This window comes from Cupressus sempervirens, chromosome 10, assembly GCF_028749045.1.
Source record: "Cupressus sempervirens isolate cs-2001-9-10 chromosome 10, ASM2874904v1, whole genome shotgun sequence".
In the NCBI taxonomy this organism is placed as follows: domain Eukaryota; kingdom Viridiplantae; phylum Streptophyta; class Pinopsida; order Cupressales; family Cupressaceae; genus Cupressus; species Cupressus sempervirens.
The window spans coordinates 567511223-567529204 of NC_143127.1; the positions used below are offsets into that span (position 1 = coordinate 567511223).

The 17982-nt window shown below is 35.6% G+C and overlaps 1 protein-coding gene across 4 annotated transcripts in view; it reads right to left on the reverse strand.

Annotated features, from left to right (window-relative positions):
- LOC149535144 (protection of telomeres protein 1a-like) overlaps positions 1-17982 on the reverse strand; it is a 293707-nt gene that overhangs the window by 248427 nt on the left and 27298 nt on the right. The gene's annotated exons all lie outside the window — the stretch shown is intronic.

Genomic DNA, 17982 nt, shown 5'->3' on the forward strand with positions numbered 1-17982 from the left:
TATTATGCTACATATTGGCAATTGATTTGATGAAGTTTTGAGGAATTTGGTGACTACTGAGGTTGGCATTTGAGATTCCCATCAGCTTGACGCAAAGGCTGTGAATTGCTAAAGTTTATTTGTGCCAGGCGGAATTGTACTAGGCAGCACTCGGAATTAATAGCCTACGATTTGTGAGTAGCTGGACATCTTTCCTCTTCCAGCCACAATGTGCTATGGGGGCATTCCGCAATAACTACGAAGGGTTTGACAGTCTTCGGCCTGCATTTGTGGATATCCTTGGAGACGTGTATTGAGGAGCTGCCAAAGGACTCATATTCTGGTCTTCCCTTTCAGCCGGCAAGCACATCGAATTAAGCTATAAGGAAATCAGGTTCCTTACTCAATTAATTGGTGGAATTTGATATATGATCTTTGTATTCCCTTTCTACATAAAATTATGTAAAATGCTAAAGTTGTGTCGTTAGCATTCCTCCTGCACTTCCAATGTATTCTGAAAATTAATTCTAATAAAAACAAGAAACCTAGCAACATTGTTCAATTGGCACTGAAATTTCTATCAGAGCATACATAGAGTTTTTACAGCGGTATCAGAGCAGTTTCCTACCAACTTGCAGGAATTGGGCTCAGTTTTTATTTTGTTCGGTGCTAACTTTGAAGATTTTTAGATCTGATTTCTAGAGTGACCAGCACTTTATTTTCTCCAGCTCTGGACAGACATAAGACTGGAAGTTCTAAAAGTCAGTGGAGTAATGAGGAAGTTAGCGTAAAAATGAATGCCTTGCAAGAGAGTTTGGAGAAACTGAAGCTTCATCAATAGAGGTTGGTGGAGAGCTTGTCAGATCTCGTGACATTTGAGAGGGCAGCGAGGTATATGGTTTCCGCCTTTAGAAGGCCAACATCGAGGTTGCAAGGAAGGAAGCTTGAGTTTTCCCCGACAGGTGTCTGTGATGCTGATGTACCTATATTTAGTACGGCACCTGCTAGCCCCATTCGCAGTGTTGATGATGGACTCATTTCACAGAGATCAATAGATGTGACAGTACCCTTAATGGATAGCACCACTGAGCTTCACCAACTTGAGGCTCCCGAGGTAGTCGTTATGGTTAGTTCAGAGGCAATTGATGATGTAGTTACCACTGACTTTTCAAACTCATCGGAGGAGGGAGTTGTTATTGGCAACTTATATGTCAGCTACTATAGTGTTGCTCCAGTACAAGAGGCAGTTGCTTCCTTAGGTGGGACCAAGGCACGTATGGAGTCACCCAACTATGATGTTGGTGATATAGGTGTTACAACAAAGTCGAGAGATGTGGATGCAGATGGTATGGACACATGTGATAATACTATAAGTTGCACCGAGTATGATATCCCTTATCAGATATTGGGTGATGACTCCAAGGAGGTTTTTGATGAGTCCTAGGATCAATGTTTACATGATCTTATGTTTGACGTGGAAACTGAGACATGCGAGGAGATTGATATTGTGAGGGCTTCCATTTCTTTGGATGAGGAGTTGTGTGAGGGTGATAGCACACGTATGAGTGATCTTGTGGTAGGCAGTTCTAATTCAGTTTCCTATTACAGTGCAGTTAGTGAGACAGAGAGATTACATAGGAGTCAAGGGTTACAGAGACATCATGTGACCAGTCAACTAAAGGTGAGTGATGTTGTTCGTCAGATGTTGGCTACATCAGGTTGGGGTGCTCCTATGTTTGATGAGCACGGTGATGGTACTTTTTCTCTAGCAGAGGTTCGTGCACTTCGAGAACCTGTCAGGATCTTGAAGCATAATTACTCACAGCTAGTTGCTGACCGTGATTACCTTACAGAATGGGGTAGCACCTGTCATGAGACATTGTTAGAGAAAGAGGAGGAGATGGTGGAGCTCACCCAAGAGCTTGAGGTGATTGTGGACTCTCTTCAGTGTACTCAGTGGACTCTTCAAGAGTCACAATCACGATTAGATGAGGTGACCGTGGAGTTGGAGCATGTTTGGACCACACCAGCCCCAAATCCAATTTAGTTGCATATTGTGGTTGGTGGTGAATTTGCTTCTACGGTTGGGGATGATGGACGTGATGATGTGGCCGACACATCCGTTCAGGATATAGGTGCAGTAGATACAGATGAGATGAGAGTATTAGGGGAGTTGGGCTCTCATGCTGATTTGCTTCTTTCTGCTAGAAGCAAATCTATTTCTTAATCTCATACAGCTAATAGCATTGGGCAGTTGGCAGTGTCACATTTTTAGAGGGATCAGTTGTGGGTCGCAGGGGAGCAGGTTGATGCTTCCACATTTAATTTCTACTACATAGAGTCCTTCATGGAGTATCCATTGGAGAGTTCAAATGTGAGGGAGGATTCATACAAAGTGCTTGAGGGTACTCTCATCCAAGGCCATGCTATTCGGAGGTTGGTGGGAAAGATTGTAGAGACTCTGTCTAGTATGCTTTCCCACAGGGATTTCGAAGTTGGGTTTGTTGAAAGGGTTGCCCAGGATCCTTCTCGACCAATAGTTCGAAGTTTGAGATTGGAGCCATCTTCTGATTCCCAATTTGATGATGATGAGCCGGGAGATTTTATCGGCATTACATTGTGAGGAATGCTCATCACTTTTCTTTTCACCCACAAGTAGAGGACTTGGTTTCATGTCGGTGTGTGTTGGCTCCAATTTCATACCATCCATTATGAGATGGGTTAGCACCATCTTTTGTAGATGGGATTGATAGCTGCAGGTTAGACCCCTTGCAGTATCTACACACCTGGGACAGTTTGGCAGAGGTTGGAGTTGGTGGTAGTGTTTCACTTACCTATGGTTGTTACCATCTCCACAATGCAGTTGGGTGTGAGTATCAATTTGATGGGGACTCAAGTGTGGATAGAGTTGGTATTTCAGTTGGATTGAGTTCCGATGGGTTGTCATCACCATCAACGTCTTCAGTGAGTTTCCAGATGATTCTATCATTCATATCAGTTATTTGGGTGTTGATGCTATACAAGTTTCTTGTACACAACAGGGATAGTATGCAATTCTACCTTTGTGATCCAGGGGGATTGTGATGTTCATTTTTCTCTGAGATTGCTTGGGGACAAGCAATCTTAGGGAGGGAGGACTGTAATGTCCCCATTTTTAGCAAGTTCCTGTAGTTGGCCAGGTCAGTTCACTATCGCAACCTTCATGATCTAACAATGGGATTTGAGGGTCTCAGTTGTGTGGTTATAGGCTTTCCAACAGCCTATGGTGTGTTTTGGCTCTATTTGAGGGACTTACTATTCATAGTAAGTCAATCTGTTGGTTTCGATGAGCTCAATTGACTTAGAGGAGTTGGGGATGCTCTCAGTTTTTATTTCAAACTTCCAATTTGAGCTCCAAGAATCTTGGAAGGAGCGTCTATCTATAGTAAGTCACCCCGTCAAGTTCGTTCATCATCAGGATCACTTTGGTGTTGTTAGATTTTGATTTTGATGCCTCTTCAACTATTTTCGTAAGATGGGTGAATTATTATTATTACTCATAAATACGCTAAGGTTGTTATTTTTGATAGAGTTGTTGGTTGGTCACCACAATATCATAGCTCATTGGAATCTGGACGGAAAGTGTTAAATCATGGGAACAAGAAACAGTGGTCTTACATGTCAGAATTTTAAGTAATGGTCAAAAAGGTCATTTTCGGAGCCAGAAGCAATTAATAAATTAGTTTATAATGGCACTTTATTATATTTTAATTTTATATGTGGGAAGCTTCCTAAGTGAAGTTCATTTGGGAAACTTTGCGCCATTTGGAGATTATAAATATGAGATTATTTAATGAGTAAAAGCATCTGATTGATTATATATTTGATTTTGTGCCTTTGTGGCTTTTTCCTGGGTTCTTAGCTATATGCCCTTGCTGATGTATAAGGGTCTTTGAAGTTTTTGATGTTTGAAGTCACTACTGATGCATAAGGGTCTATAAAGTTTCTGATGTTTGAAGTCACTGCTGATGTATGGTGATTTCACTATTTAAATCTCCTATCTATGTTTCCTGTGTCTAGGAGATTGTTCTGGTAATTTCATTGCAAATTGTGTTGTTATAAACAATTTGCCAAGTCTCCTTATTGTAATCACTGTGGCTACGAAGATTGATCTTTTGAAGGAAATCAATTGTATTATGTTGCATACTGGCAATCAATTTGATGAAGTTTTGAGGAATTTGGTGACAATTGAGGTTGGCATTTGAGATTCCCATCAACTTGATGCCAAGGCTGTGAATTGCTGAAGTTTATTTGTGCCAAGCGTAATTGTATCAAGCAGCACTCGGAATAATAACCTGCAATTTGTGAGTAGCTGGACGTATTTCCTCTTCCCTGCAATGTGCTATGGGGGCATCTCGCAATAACTACAAAGGGTTTGGCAGTGTATTCTGCCTGCATTTGTGGATATCCTTGGAGACGTGTGTTGAGGAGCTACCATGGGACTCATATTCTAGGCTTCCCTTTCAGCCAGCAAGCACATCGAATTAAGCTATAAGAAAATCAGGTTCCTTAATTAATTGGTGGAATTCGATATATGTTCTTTGTATTCCCTTTCTACATAAAATTATGTAAAATGTTGAAGTTGTGTTGTTAGCATTCCTCTTGCACTTTTAATGTATTCTGAAAATTAATTCTAATAATAACAAGAAACCTAGCTACATTATTCAATTGGCACTGAAATTTCTATCAGAGCATACATAGAGTTTTTACACTGCTTTTGTCTTCTAGTCTAGAGCAACAAAGAGTTTCATATTCGCATGATCATTTAGCTTTCATTATCGCTACTTGTGTGTGGTTATTCAACTACTTATATTTTTTCAGATAATTTTGAAGCATCGTATGAGTCTTGACTTTATTATTCAGTATCTCTTCTTATGCTAGATAGTGTATGAGTATTGATGTGATTCTGTAATATGTATCATTCTGGAACAAGTTGGTTTAGTTATCTCTAGCATTTGTTATAAGGCTGATCATTGAAAGGTATCTTTTGTAGATTAATAGGAGTGTTATTTGTCTTGCTAGAAGATTGTTGATTCATATATTATTGAGGTGAATCAGTTGTGTGCTAAAACAACTTAAATTAACTTTATCAAATCCAATACTTATAACCAATATGTTGCAATAACCATAAAATAACAAACATGCACAATAACACCAGATTTGTTGACTAGGGAAACCCTTCATCAAAAGGAAAACCCCAGTGGGAAGGATGCCCACAAGATGATGTACTAATATAAAAACTTCCTTGTGAAAGGGTAAGACTTTGTTAGGAGCCAATACATGTAGTCCTATTAGGAGACTTTAAATCCATGCTACAAGATTACAACCCTTTTAGAAACTGCTTCAACCCCATTAGGAGCTGATAGGAAGTCAACTTAAAATGCTGTCCAAATTGCTTCAAAACTGTCTTCACAAAACAATTCTAGCGTAACATATCCAAGGGTGAGTTGACTGATACAGCAACTTCTTTGCCAATATAGTTCCTTTGAAGTTCTCAATACATCATCATTTGCTTTGATCTTATCACATTCGCATCCGCAGACCCCATCAACAATATAATACAATGTGATACCTTTCCAACCGATGAAAACATCTTTCCTTTATACCAAGTCCTAACAACTAATTGAATCGGCCTTAAGGCTTCCCCAATGTACAATAAATAATATAGAACCTCATTAAGATATTACACTACAATTACACATCCCAAAATAAATCCCAATACATAGTTGGCCTGACAGTGAACATATGACATGTTAAACTTCAATGACCATCACAGGATCATCACTAGCATCTATTATCTTGAGCATATCAACACGAGCATGTCTTCAACCATAATCTGACCTCACTTAACCAAATTCCATCTCGGTCAACGGAAACAATCCAATTACTAGTAAATTGTTACTTGCAAATTGTACACAAACTAGCCTTCAATAAATCTTTTGAAACTCACACAAACCTTTGAATTACTTTCCATGAACACAGATATATCATCAAAACATATCCACAATCATGATTCTAAGCTCGTCGAACTAAGTTCCACATCTCCTAACCAAAGCTCTCTCTACAACTCTGACTATTCCAACCAGAACACATATATGTTGGTATCAATGACAAACCAAGTTATGAATGCAACACATAAGCACTCAATCATCTCTCCAAACATGCTGACAAACTCCCCCAAAGGAATAACTTCAGCATTTTGTAATGACCCCTTCTGGTCATGCCCTAATTTACCTCTTTTTTATCTATCTGCTTTTTTTTTCAATATTTCCCTCTAATGATCTCATACCAAAATTTGCATTCAATATTTATATTTTTTAATTCTAAGAGTTACATCTTTTCAATGTAATAATTATATTATATTAATAATGATATAATTATTTATTTATATTAATATTAATAATTATATTAATATCACAAAATATTATACTAATTATTTATTTATATTAATATCACAAAATATATTATATTAATATATATATTAATTTAATAATGTATCAACTATATTATTAGATTATAATACTTTATTAATATAGTACGTTGCTACATATCTTAATCATAATTGTATTAGGTTATTATTAGTATAATACAATATGTATGATATTATTATATGATTATAATGTAATATTAATTTATAAAATATTATTATTTTACTATCATTATTAATATTAATTTATATAAAATATTTATTTATTATTTAAATTATATGCTAAAATGGGGATATCACAGTCCTCCCCTCTCGAATTTACTTGTCCTCAAGCAATTGATTTGATCCTCATAGTCCAGATTCATTCTCTTTCCTGCATATGTGTTAGACACTTGTAAACCTATTAATACATAATGGCATGTATAAGAACATATGAATGAAGGCACAAAGTAGACACATTAATGCATGAAGACGCAAAGCAAACACACACGAGGTAGACACACGAATGCATGAAGACACGAAGAAGACCTAAAGCAAACACATTGATGCATGAAGACACGATGTAGACACATAGTATACATGTTAAAACCTTGCTTACAAATTGAAATAAGAAAAAGGAAATGTTTTACCACCTTGATCGTGAATGTCGTGTTCCTTTTCCATGTCTCAAAATCAAAAGTTAGATTGGAAATGCATATTTTCTATAACTAGTACTATAATAGGGTGTATCATTCCATAGTGGATGGAAGATTTACTATGGCTCTGAGTTTGGACACGCTCAGCTTGGGTCTCCCTCAGATTTTTAATCCATATTGGGATTATCACACCCCAACACGACCAATTTACTCCTCCCCCTGTGCACACTCCCTACCCACTAGGAACATACTTAATTTTGATGTGGATGGAAGATTTACTGCAGCTCTGAGTTTCGACATGCTCAACTTGTGGCTCCCTCAAATCTTTTAATCCATATTGGGATTTTCACGCCCCACCACGACCGATTTACTCCTCCCCCTGTGCACACTCCCTACCCACTAGGAACATGTTTAATTTTGACATGGATGGAAGATTTACTGCGGCTCTGAGTTTGGACAAGCTCAACTTGGGACTCCCTCAGATTTTTAATCCATATTGGGATTCTCCCGCCCCAACCCGACCGATTTACTCCTCACCCTGTGCACACTCCCTATCCAACTCCAGGGATAACACAATAGTTCTTATATATTCAACCATGAATTACCAATAGTATTATCCACACATCTTTACTCAATATAATTTAACATAAAAATTATATCCTTCAAAAATGTATACTTTGACATATATAATAGACCATCTATTTACGTATTTCAATCTATGTCCTTCAAACATATAATTTCATCATCAAATATTTAACTTTAATAAAGAATTTCCTTTTCAAATAATGAGTAACTCATATTTAGTAATCTAACTCTCTACCAATATTTAATTTATATACAATTGATTCTAAGAAATTCCCACCCTATATTAAATATTATAAACATGACAGTTTAGTAATAACGAGATGAATAAATACTCACCTTTCTATTTGAGATATTATATTCAAAACATTATAACATACCTCAATTTGAACCACATCAGATATGAATCAGGTCCCATCATTAGCTCAGTCAAACTATCCTTGACTGGATATCTCTTATCTCTCACATTGTGATAGTTTGTTCAAACATATATTTATAATGTTCCATAAACACAACGATGCAATACATCTTGAAGGCGAGAAAGCATCAAGCTTAAGTTTGTTGGGTCCCTCGAACCCGACTTATAATGCGTCCTCGGAAATGTTTTCTTTGAGTGTTATAGTTTCATAGGCAATTTAGTATGTGATCTGGCTACCCGATCACCCATACTGTACGGCTGCTCGTTGTTCAATGACGGAACTATTCAGTCAGAACCTCCAATGATAATCAATGGTAAACATTTCCAATTTTAATTCTTAATTGCTCAATGATAATCAATCATGAATCCCTCAATGATAATCAATCTAAGATCTTCAATATGTTTCTTATCGTGTATGCTGGCAAGAAGTATCATAGTTTCTTTAAAGTCTCTTTGAACTTCGAACTGCACAGTGATCTAGAATGACACATCATGTGCTGACTCAGGAAACCTGATAAAGTTTGTGAAGTACATGTGATAATTATTTCCATATGTTTGATTTGCCCTTGTATGTTTTGTTCTTTTCGCTGGCTCCATGGTGTACATTGACCAAACTTCTTGATGCATTAATCTTCATTTTCAGAATCATTGCTACTTGACATATATTCATTGCTGGCTTATGGAAAGTTTGTCAAGCTCCTACATTAATCCCTATTTTTTCCTTTCCATCAGAACTCTGAAACTTGGACGACTTCATGTTATGTTTATTGTTACAGCCATGTTATGTTGCCTCGGCATCTGCCGCTGCTTCTGCTAACATTACAGTAGTAAACCAATTCAATCTGACCAGAGGCCATGCCAAACCCGGTACTGGAGTCATTACTGGAATCATCATTGGATCAATTGTTGTTGTAGTAATTGAGTCAATGCAGTTTTAAATGTTTAGATTGACTTATGATTAGCTAAGTGGAAGTTTTATTTATTGGTTCTTCTTATTGTGTTCATAAACATTGATGCAAAACCATTTTTACATGGCTAATTCCAAAAGCACTTTACTTATCTCTGTGGACTCTGGGAAAAGCATGTCTAATATACATCTTCTCATTGTTTAAATTAATTACTTTGTATTAGTCTTGAAGTCCAGATCAGCGAGAACTCGCCAGACTAATAGTCTACTTTTAAACATTTTGCGGAAGTCCAACTTGCCTTTTACTTTTCTCTCTCTTTGTTTAGATGGAAATCAATGCACATGAATTTAATCATATTTAGACCCTTTTTAAAACTTCCTCCCTTTTCGGATTGAAACTAGGTCATCATAAGGGATGTTAAAGGCTTCAAACTTCTCTCAAATACTACTCCCATTTTGGAAATTTAGCTTCTGTTGCAATATGTTAACTTTCTTTGCTTGGTATGCATCCTCTTTACTTTGAAAGCATATTATTAGAATTAGAGCTTCTGTTGAAATACTTTAACCTTCTTTGAAAATTTAAGCTTGTTGGGCTTCAGCGCCACATGGAAACCTCGAAAAGAGCGTCCAATTCCTTTAAAAACTGTTGGTCCATCTGATACATATGTCACAGTCCTCCTCACAAAGAGATCCCCTTTCAGCTCCGAAACAGAAATAGATCGATAATTTAAGTTTTATATTGGTTCTCTGTGTTTTGAAAGACCGCAAGCATAATGTGGATGATGTAGTTGCTAAGTTGGTTAAAGCCCTGGTATCCTTTCTCATAAGCTCTGCAGGAGTTAGTTATGTTTATCCGATAGCTTTATTCCTAATATGGTTTTTTATAACTTTGAGATGGTAGCAATTTTAGAAGCTACAGGATTTTTATTTTTTTATCTGTTCTAAAGAAAAGATTCCATGTTTTATATTGTCCTGTAATTGTCTTGAGACTTGAATCATTTAGGTATAGGTTAAATTATTTCTTCCTTGACAACACTGTATTTCCTTAATTTTAAGACATGTATAGGCATGGCGTGAGGAATTTGGCGTTGAAAATCTCACAGAAGAATCTATTCAAAATATTGCTTCCACTGGAAAGGCTTATCTTCATGACTTTCCTGACATAGAAGGAAGGCTTGTATTGGCAGTAGTTGTAGCCAAGCATCTTCCAGCTGTTAGAAAGTGAGAAACTGTGCATATATTTGATTGAAAAAGCCCTCAGATGACTCCTGCCTGGAAAAGAGAAGATGCTTGATGATGTCTGAACACTATGCAGATAGATGTGTTCTATTATTACTATCCAAAGAGAATCGGGGAAGTGCTTTTCGTAGATGCTCCATTGACATTTCAACCTGGTTGGAGTATTGTCAAACCCATGCGCAGTAGATGGCCAGAAATGCTATGGATCTTTCAACGACTTCTCTTCATCAAAGTTCATAGATATGCAGAAAGGTAACAATGTTCTTCATCATATTTTGTTCACACTCTGTAGGATGGCAGGATCATGCTCTGATACCATTTGTAATGACCCCTTCTAGTCATGCCCTAATTTACCTCTTTTTTATTTGTCTGCTTTTTTTTTCAATATTTCCCTCTAATGATCTCATACCAAAATTTGCATTCAATATTTATATTTTTTAATTCTAACAGTTACGTCTTTTCAATGTAATAGTTATATTATATTAATAATAATATTATTATTTATTTATATTAATATCATAAAATATTATATTAATTATTTATTTATATTAATATCACAGAATATATTATATTAATATATATTATAATATATATTAATTTAATAATATATCAACTATATTATTAGATTATAATACTTTATTAATATAGTACGTTGCTACATATCTTAATCATAATTGTACTAGATTATTATTATTATAATACAATATGTATGATATTATTATATGATTATAATGTAATATTAATTTATAAAATATTATTATTTTAATATCATTATTAATATTAATTTACATAAAATATTTATTTATTATTTAAATTATATGCTAAAATGGGGATATCACACATTCATGCTAACAAATCTTGCAACTCTTGTAACAGGGTGTATTGAACATCTATGAAAATAGACTTCCTAAGTTGCAGATATTTTATATTCTAAACCAATTATTATCTGCACATACAAATCATTAAATGGTGCATAATTGCTAATTTTTGTCATAAAAGTGTATGATTGTTCACTTATATAAAGGAAAATCATTCAAATTGTTCATGTTATTTTCACTAGTCAATATTGTTTGTATGTCTAATTGTGTTGGATCATCATAATCGATGCAAGAATTACATGACACGGTTTTCAAGAAAACCAAGAATGTTGACATGTGAACTAGGGTGCAAAGAAAAGTTGCAAATGGTAGAGGTAGAAAAATGAACAACAAAGTTTCCAATGCATGTTTTGAAGAAGTAAAAGTGCCTAAAGGTTATTCCAAGTTGAGGAAGGATTAGAAGTGATCTAAAACATATCAAACGAGAATAAAATAATGCCAACGAGAAAAAATCAGGTGAAAATGCCTACAAACATCTTGGGTGTGTGAAGGCCCAATGTCATGTTGCAATGCAAAAAAATCATTTAAATACAAATTGCTTGCACTTTACAATGTGAAGGTAGAAATAGACTACTTAAGTGACCCACAAAATGACTCAGTATAGTCAAGAATGATGCTCTTGCTGAGATAAAGCCTCAGCTTCAGTGACTTTTTACATATGATTAATGAGTTCTTCTCTGCGAGAGAAGTTCGAGGTGCAATCCCTTGTTAATGAGTTCTTCTCTGCAAGAGAAGTTCAAGGTGCAATACCTTGTTAATGAGTTTTTCTTTGCCAGAGAAGTTTGAGGCGCAATCCCTTGTTAATGAGTTCTCTGCAAGAGAAGTTTGAGGTGAAATTCCTTGTTAATGAGTTGTCCTCTCCGAGAGAAGTTCGAGGTGAAATCCCTTGTTACACCCTCTAGGAGTAGTAGTTGTCGATCTAGCCACTGGGAGTAGCCATGGTGGAAGTCGTGTGTATGACTTTGTGACTTAATTTTTTGTTTTCATTATTTCACCCACTAGGAGTAGCTATGATGAATATTCTTATGCTAAGATAACAATTTTAAATTGAGAAATTCTATGATGAGATTTTGTTGACATTCCTTTTGGTTGCTTCTATATGCACTTGGCATGAGATGACATTCTAAAGATCTCTCTTGCTAAGCATTGGTAGCAGTGGGATAGATCTTTCACCAGAGATGTTTATTGTGAATTTTCTTAAGTTTTCTCTATTCTCGGTGCTTCAATTCTACTTTTTCATCCTTCAGCCTTGTATTCCTATTCTTCCACGGCTCTCTACGTTCATAGTCTTCATTGTTGCTATGTTTCATCCCAAGTTCTTGTATGATGCTCAGGCTTTAGCATCACTCCTGTTTTCCATGAAATCTTCCATGTGCATGTGCTTTTATTTACCATAATAGTTCTAATGATTTGGCATCATGATTACTCTAGTTCCTAATAACCAAGCATCATACGTGTATCATGAATTTGTTCATCATATTACCAATGAGTATTTACTTTCTTTGGGTTGGCAACTTAATTTATATTGTTGACGGTTTCAGTCGACAGTTCATTTTGCTCTCTTTAACAGCACTCTTATTTTCAGTGTTGATTTATTTTCATACGTGCATCTTCAACGACTATTGCTTGGACTTCTTGAGTTATAAGTTTGTTTTGTGAAGTGAGTCAGGAATTTTGGAAGTATGGTTTTTTACAAAGAATTATTATTCATTTTGAGGAGTGTGTCTAGTTTTCAATATATATTACAGTTCTTAAAAATATAATATAGATGCTTTTCTGTATCTCATGTTGAACCAGCTTGCTTCTATTCTCAGTTCTATGATATCTGCTAAAGCTTAGTATTGCGATGCTTTGCTTGTATATGGCATAGATGTTTGATGTGTAGAAAGTTGTAATCTGAATCACTTAATTCTGTGCAACATGAGCTTATAAGGAGATACTTTTGATTAAGCATATTCATCTCTGATAATTGTGTGACCTCGGAGTATGTAAGGTTTTGCAAGAAGTGGAGATATTGTAATTTTGCTTTAAGAAATTTAATAAAGGAATGTTTTCTGGTGGGCTGGGTTGTTTCCCTCGATGAGGAGGATTTTTCCCAGGATACATCCTAAGTTTGTTCTGATTGTTTTGTATTTTGCAATTTCGTTTTTGTAATCCTATTTGAAATTCAAATCAGATTATCAAAGTACAAATGCAGGGCAAGATCAGGATGGAGTTCAAGGAGAAAGAAGAAATCTGCAAGCCCGCAAGAAAAACCAAAGAAAATTATCATTAACTTGAATTTCCTCCATCCAAGTTCAGTTTGAAGGATCCAAACCACACGGACTTCACTTCAAGAAGATCAAGGCATCAAAAGAGATATCTTTCTTGCATATAGCATTGCCTCTCTCTTGCAGCATCCTTTGTTTCCTAACTCAATTTGAATTGCATATTTGGACCAGAACGTTTTCGGGATGACTCTAAAAGAAAAGTAATGAAACTGCCGCCCTATGGTTAAGAATGCAAGAAGATTCAAGTTCAAAGTCCTGGCAATGGTCAAATTCCAAGAACGAAGACGGAGAAAACTTGAGGAGATGAAGCAAATTGGCAATATGCCATCATAATTGGAAAACTTGATAATGTTGAGCATCGTGACATGTTTCTCATCACCAATGAACTGATCAAGTCTACACGATAAGGAAGCTATGGAGGCTCCCTCTTGTCTTCAACCAATCAGAAAATTTCAGTTACACATGCCCATGCACACTCAATCATATCATGTCAAGTGTACAATTTTCCCATTGGTTCTCAAAAGCATTCTAATTTTTTTGTTGGCCCACAGGTTGGTGCCTTCATGTAATTGAATGATAAGGTGGCAACCCTAATTAGGGTTTGTAATGGATAAATCTTGGCCCTTGATCTTGGCCTTTCATTGTGATTGAACACCTATAAGAGTTTGTGGCCTTCTCATTTGTAGGGGGTTAGATTTTAGATTCATTAGAGAGAAGTTAGCTAGCAGTAGAGGTAGAGTAGGAAATGAGACTTGATGAAATTGTTGCACAATGGTATCAAAGCAAGTGATGATTCATTTTGGTCTTCATGATGGATTACTTAATGTTGCTTTGGGGTATTGCATGGTTTCTTAATTCCTCACTAAGATTAGATTCCATTTCATCTTAAGTAGAAGTAAATGAATAGAAGATATTGTTAAAAGGTGATCAATGGTGAAGCTAATGTCCAAACCTTTTAATACTTGTTGATCATAAGTAACAATGCAAGGTTAGATCTGGGCCTAAATTATGAGTGTTTAACCTCTATTGGAGATGTTCATATCAATTGCACCTTCATAGGATATTGAGATGAGCGTTGACATCATGAAAATCATTCTTGCATACATAAAAGATACCACCCTCCTATGCCTAGTTGATACATCAAAGCAAGGATTGATTAGAGGTTCACCCCATCATTAACATTATTCTACATTGTTAAAGTTAGATAGCTTTTAGTTCTTTCCAATTATTTGGTTGAAAGTGTTTTGAAGTTCTTGAAGTTAAAATGATATCCATTGAATGAATAGAATAAGTAAATTTGTGATAACCAGCATATCACATCATTAAAACCCAATGAAAATCTGTAATAGGAAGGAACCTTGAGGTTGTCTCATTTGATCACACAATACAGATATATTTTTTAGCATATGAGCATCCATATTCAAAAGAGAGTTTGATATTTGGTGTTTCATCCTAGAATATTAAGTATTTAATTTTGTATGTTGTAGTGGAACCAAACTCACATCAACATAGCCCCAACCTGTGTGTTTAACCTAGCAAACTAGAGAAATCTTTCGGACATATTTGCTCCTTAGAAATACTATTCCACCAAATTTGGCAAGTTCCCAATACATTTTTTTTGTTCCAGAAAGATCATTTCACCCCCCAACCCTAATTTATGTCATGCAAAATATCCAAAAGGAAAAACCAAACTTATTTCCATTTTGCAAATGAAAAACAAATATCTTTTCCTCCATTCATGAATTACTTTTTTGCTTGCCATTACACAAATAGTTTTGGAGCTTGATCCTTGAACACTCTAAGGTAGTCGTTGTGTTATTCTTGCGCATTTACAAATGGTGGTTTATTGTCAAGGAAATCATAGACAGAGATTTCTTCAAAAGAAGCAGGTTTTGTTAAAGTTTTGATTGTTTTCTCTTCCATTTTTTATTTCAAATCAACTCTCTTTTTCCTTTTGGCCTTTCTTGGATGTTGTTTATTGAACTTGTTGACAACAATTTCTAGCTCCATGAACCAACCCCATTTCATAATAGACCCGAACTCTTTCCTTTGGAAATATTGAAATGGCACAATAGTTTCCAAGTAACAGCTTATGTTTCGATATGTAGTCATGGTAAAGCTACGTATTTGAGCTCATATAGTCAAGTAAAAGGCCACTTGTGTAGGCTCTTTGGAGAAGGCGTCAAATTTAATCCAGGTAGTTAATACCCAAATGATAAGACCTTCTACATGAAGTAGTCTTTATTAAGATGCAAGGAATAGCAAACCAAGCATCTAGGTGTAAATCAAATCATCCTTTGCTAAAGAAAGAACCTCAAGAGATGAAACCCCCTCCAACACCACCTTATTTCGAACTTATAAAGAGTCATCCACTTATATCCATACTTGAAGAACAACTTGTGGACTCTAGACATAAAAGATCAAAAGGGTTGTAGGAAAAAGTACTTTAAAACGAATCTAGAGAGATTGTCAATAAAGATACAGCAAGATGTGACTATACAAATGGATTGGCATTCAATATTGTTTGCTCACCATATTGGCAAAAAATGATGAAATCAAGAGGCTCGAAAAGGTACAAGGGCCAATGTTTTGAAAATGTGTGTAACACCTTTAGAAAAATGAAATTTGTATAGTACTCCTTGAAGCCTATAAGGGATTTGTCAATTGGAACATGAGCGTCCATAATTTATGATGGATGGAAAAGGCAAAAAATAAATCATTGTTCAATGCTATTGCACTATCCCATAAAGAGGCAATGTTTTTTGAAAGCAGTAGATTGTGAAAGAGAGATGGTTGTTGGATTTATTGTTAACATTCATTGTCAAGCCATTTTGGACGTGGGCCCTCAAAACATTGTGCAAGTTATACCCAATAATGCAAAAAGTCATAGGGCTACTCATTATAGGTTTAGGAATTATTCACAGTTTTTTTGTACGCCTTGTTGTCCACTCCCTCATACTAGTGCTACAAAAATAGGCAACAAAATTGATTGGATCAAACAAGAGTATGTTGAAGCTGAGGAGATTCAAGTGTTTGTGACTAACCACCATGTCACAAGACATTTTAGAACAATCTCCAAAGGTAAGTTAAATAACAAATATGCTTCTATTTGGTAAACGTTTTCATTTTATTATAATTTTGACAACTGCAACCTTATTAAACATGTTGATGAGACCCACTTTGCCTCCACAAAATTGATTTTAAAATGATAATCAGCACTAGTTTGTCCTTATCAAGACAATAAGACATTAAAAGAGTATGAATGTATAGGAAACTAATCCGAGATGACATTTGGTAGGGATGTTATGAGTATCTCCTCAATTTCACTAAGCCCACATTAAGCATGATCCATTATACCAAAATGGATGGGCCTTGTTTGGGTGAGCTATCGACTCAATTGAGAAGATGAAAGCAATCATAGATTCAAAACAACAAGGTCCTAAAGTAATATTCTTCAAAGAACTACACAAAACCATTGTAGAGAGATGGAACAAAATGACCACTCCATTCCATCTTCTTGCCTTTGCATTAAGTCTCAAATATTAGAGTTTTAAGCTCCTATTTGTTGTCACAAGAGTTCCCTGTATGGAGATCCTAAAGTTGCTCAAGGGTACAAGGCAGCACTTCACATACCCTTCACTGATCGTGATATGCAGGATGCAATGAAGGCCAAGTTCATGGGTTTTGCATACTCCAATGATTGTGGTATTGATGCTCTTAAAAACAACTAATGGTCAATGCTAATAGTTAGCAGTATTTCCATGACAAAACATACATGCACCTACAATATCTTGCAATCAAGATTTTATCATAGGTGAGGTTTTACAAAAGAAATTTTGTATTGTTCATGTTTTATTTATAATTTAAATTTTTTAACCTTGTAACTCTTTAACTCTCTAATTTTGTCCTAATAGGTTGCTAGTTCATCTGCACTTGAGAGGAATAGGTGTACAAGCTCCTTCATCCACTTAATACAATGCAATAGATTACACTCATCGAAGGCAAAGGATTTGGAGAATGTGCTATCAAACTTGAGGGCCCTTACACAAACAAAGTGCCTACAAATAAGGGAAGACAAAGAAGTAGAACATTGAGCCAGAGAGTAAAGACTTGGATGCTTCCACTGCCCAATTTACTGCACTTGATGATGATTGTAAGCCACTTGGTGAACTTAAGAGTGTTACTGCAAATGCTAGTGCCATTGCCACTATTTGTGTTTTTTCCAATATATCACTACATAAATCATCTAATATGGATGATGATGACAATAATTTTGATGGCCTATATGATATTTAATACTGATGACTGACTATAGAAACTATTATTAAATTTTAAATTCAATGTGTATCATGACAATCAAGTTTGACTAACATTTGACTATTAATATGATTGTGAATACTGAACTTAATTACTATTGCAAATATGTACATCTCTCTCATTATTATATGTTTTTGTATGGACGAATCAAGCTCTGACCCTACCCCCATAAGAACTTTGACCAAACCTATGAACCATACCTCCAAACCCGAACCCAAATTCAAACTGGTAACTTAGCTATAAACATCACTATAAGACTTTAGATGTGGCTATTGGGCTCATGCAGATTTC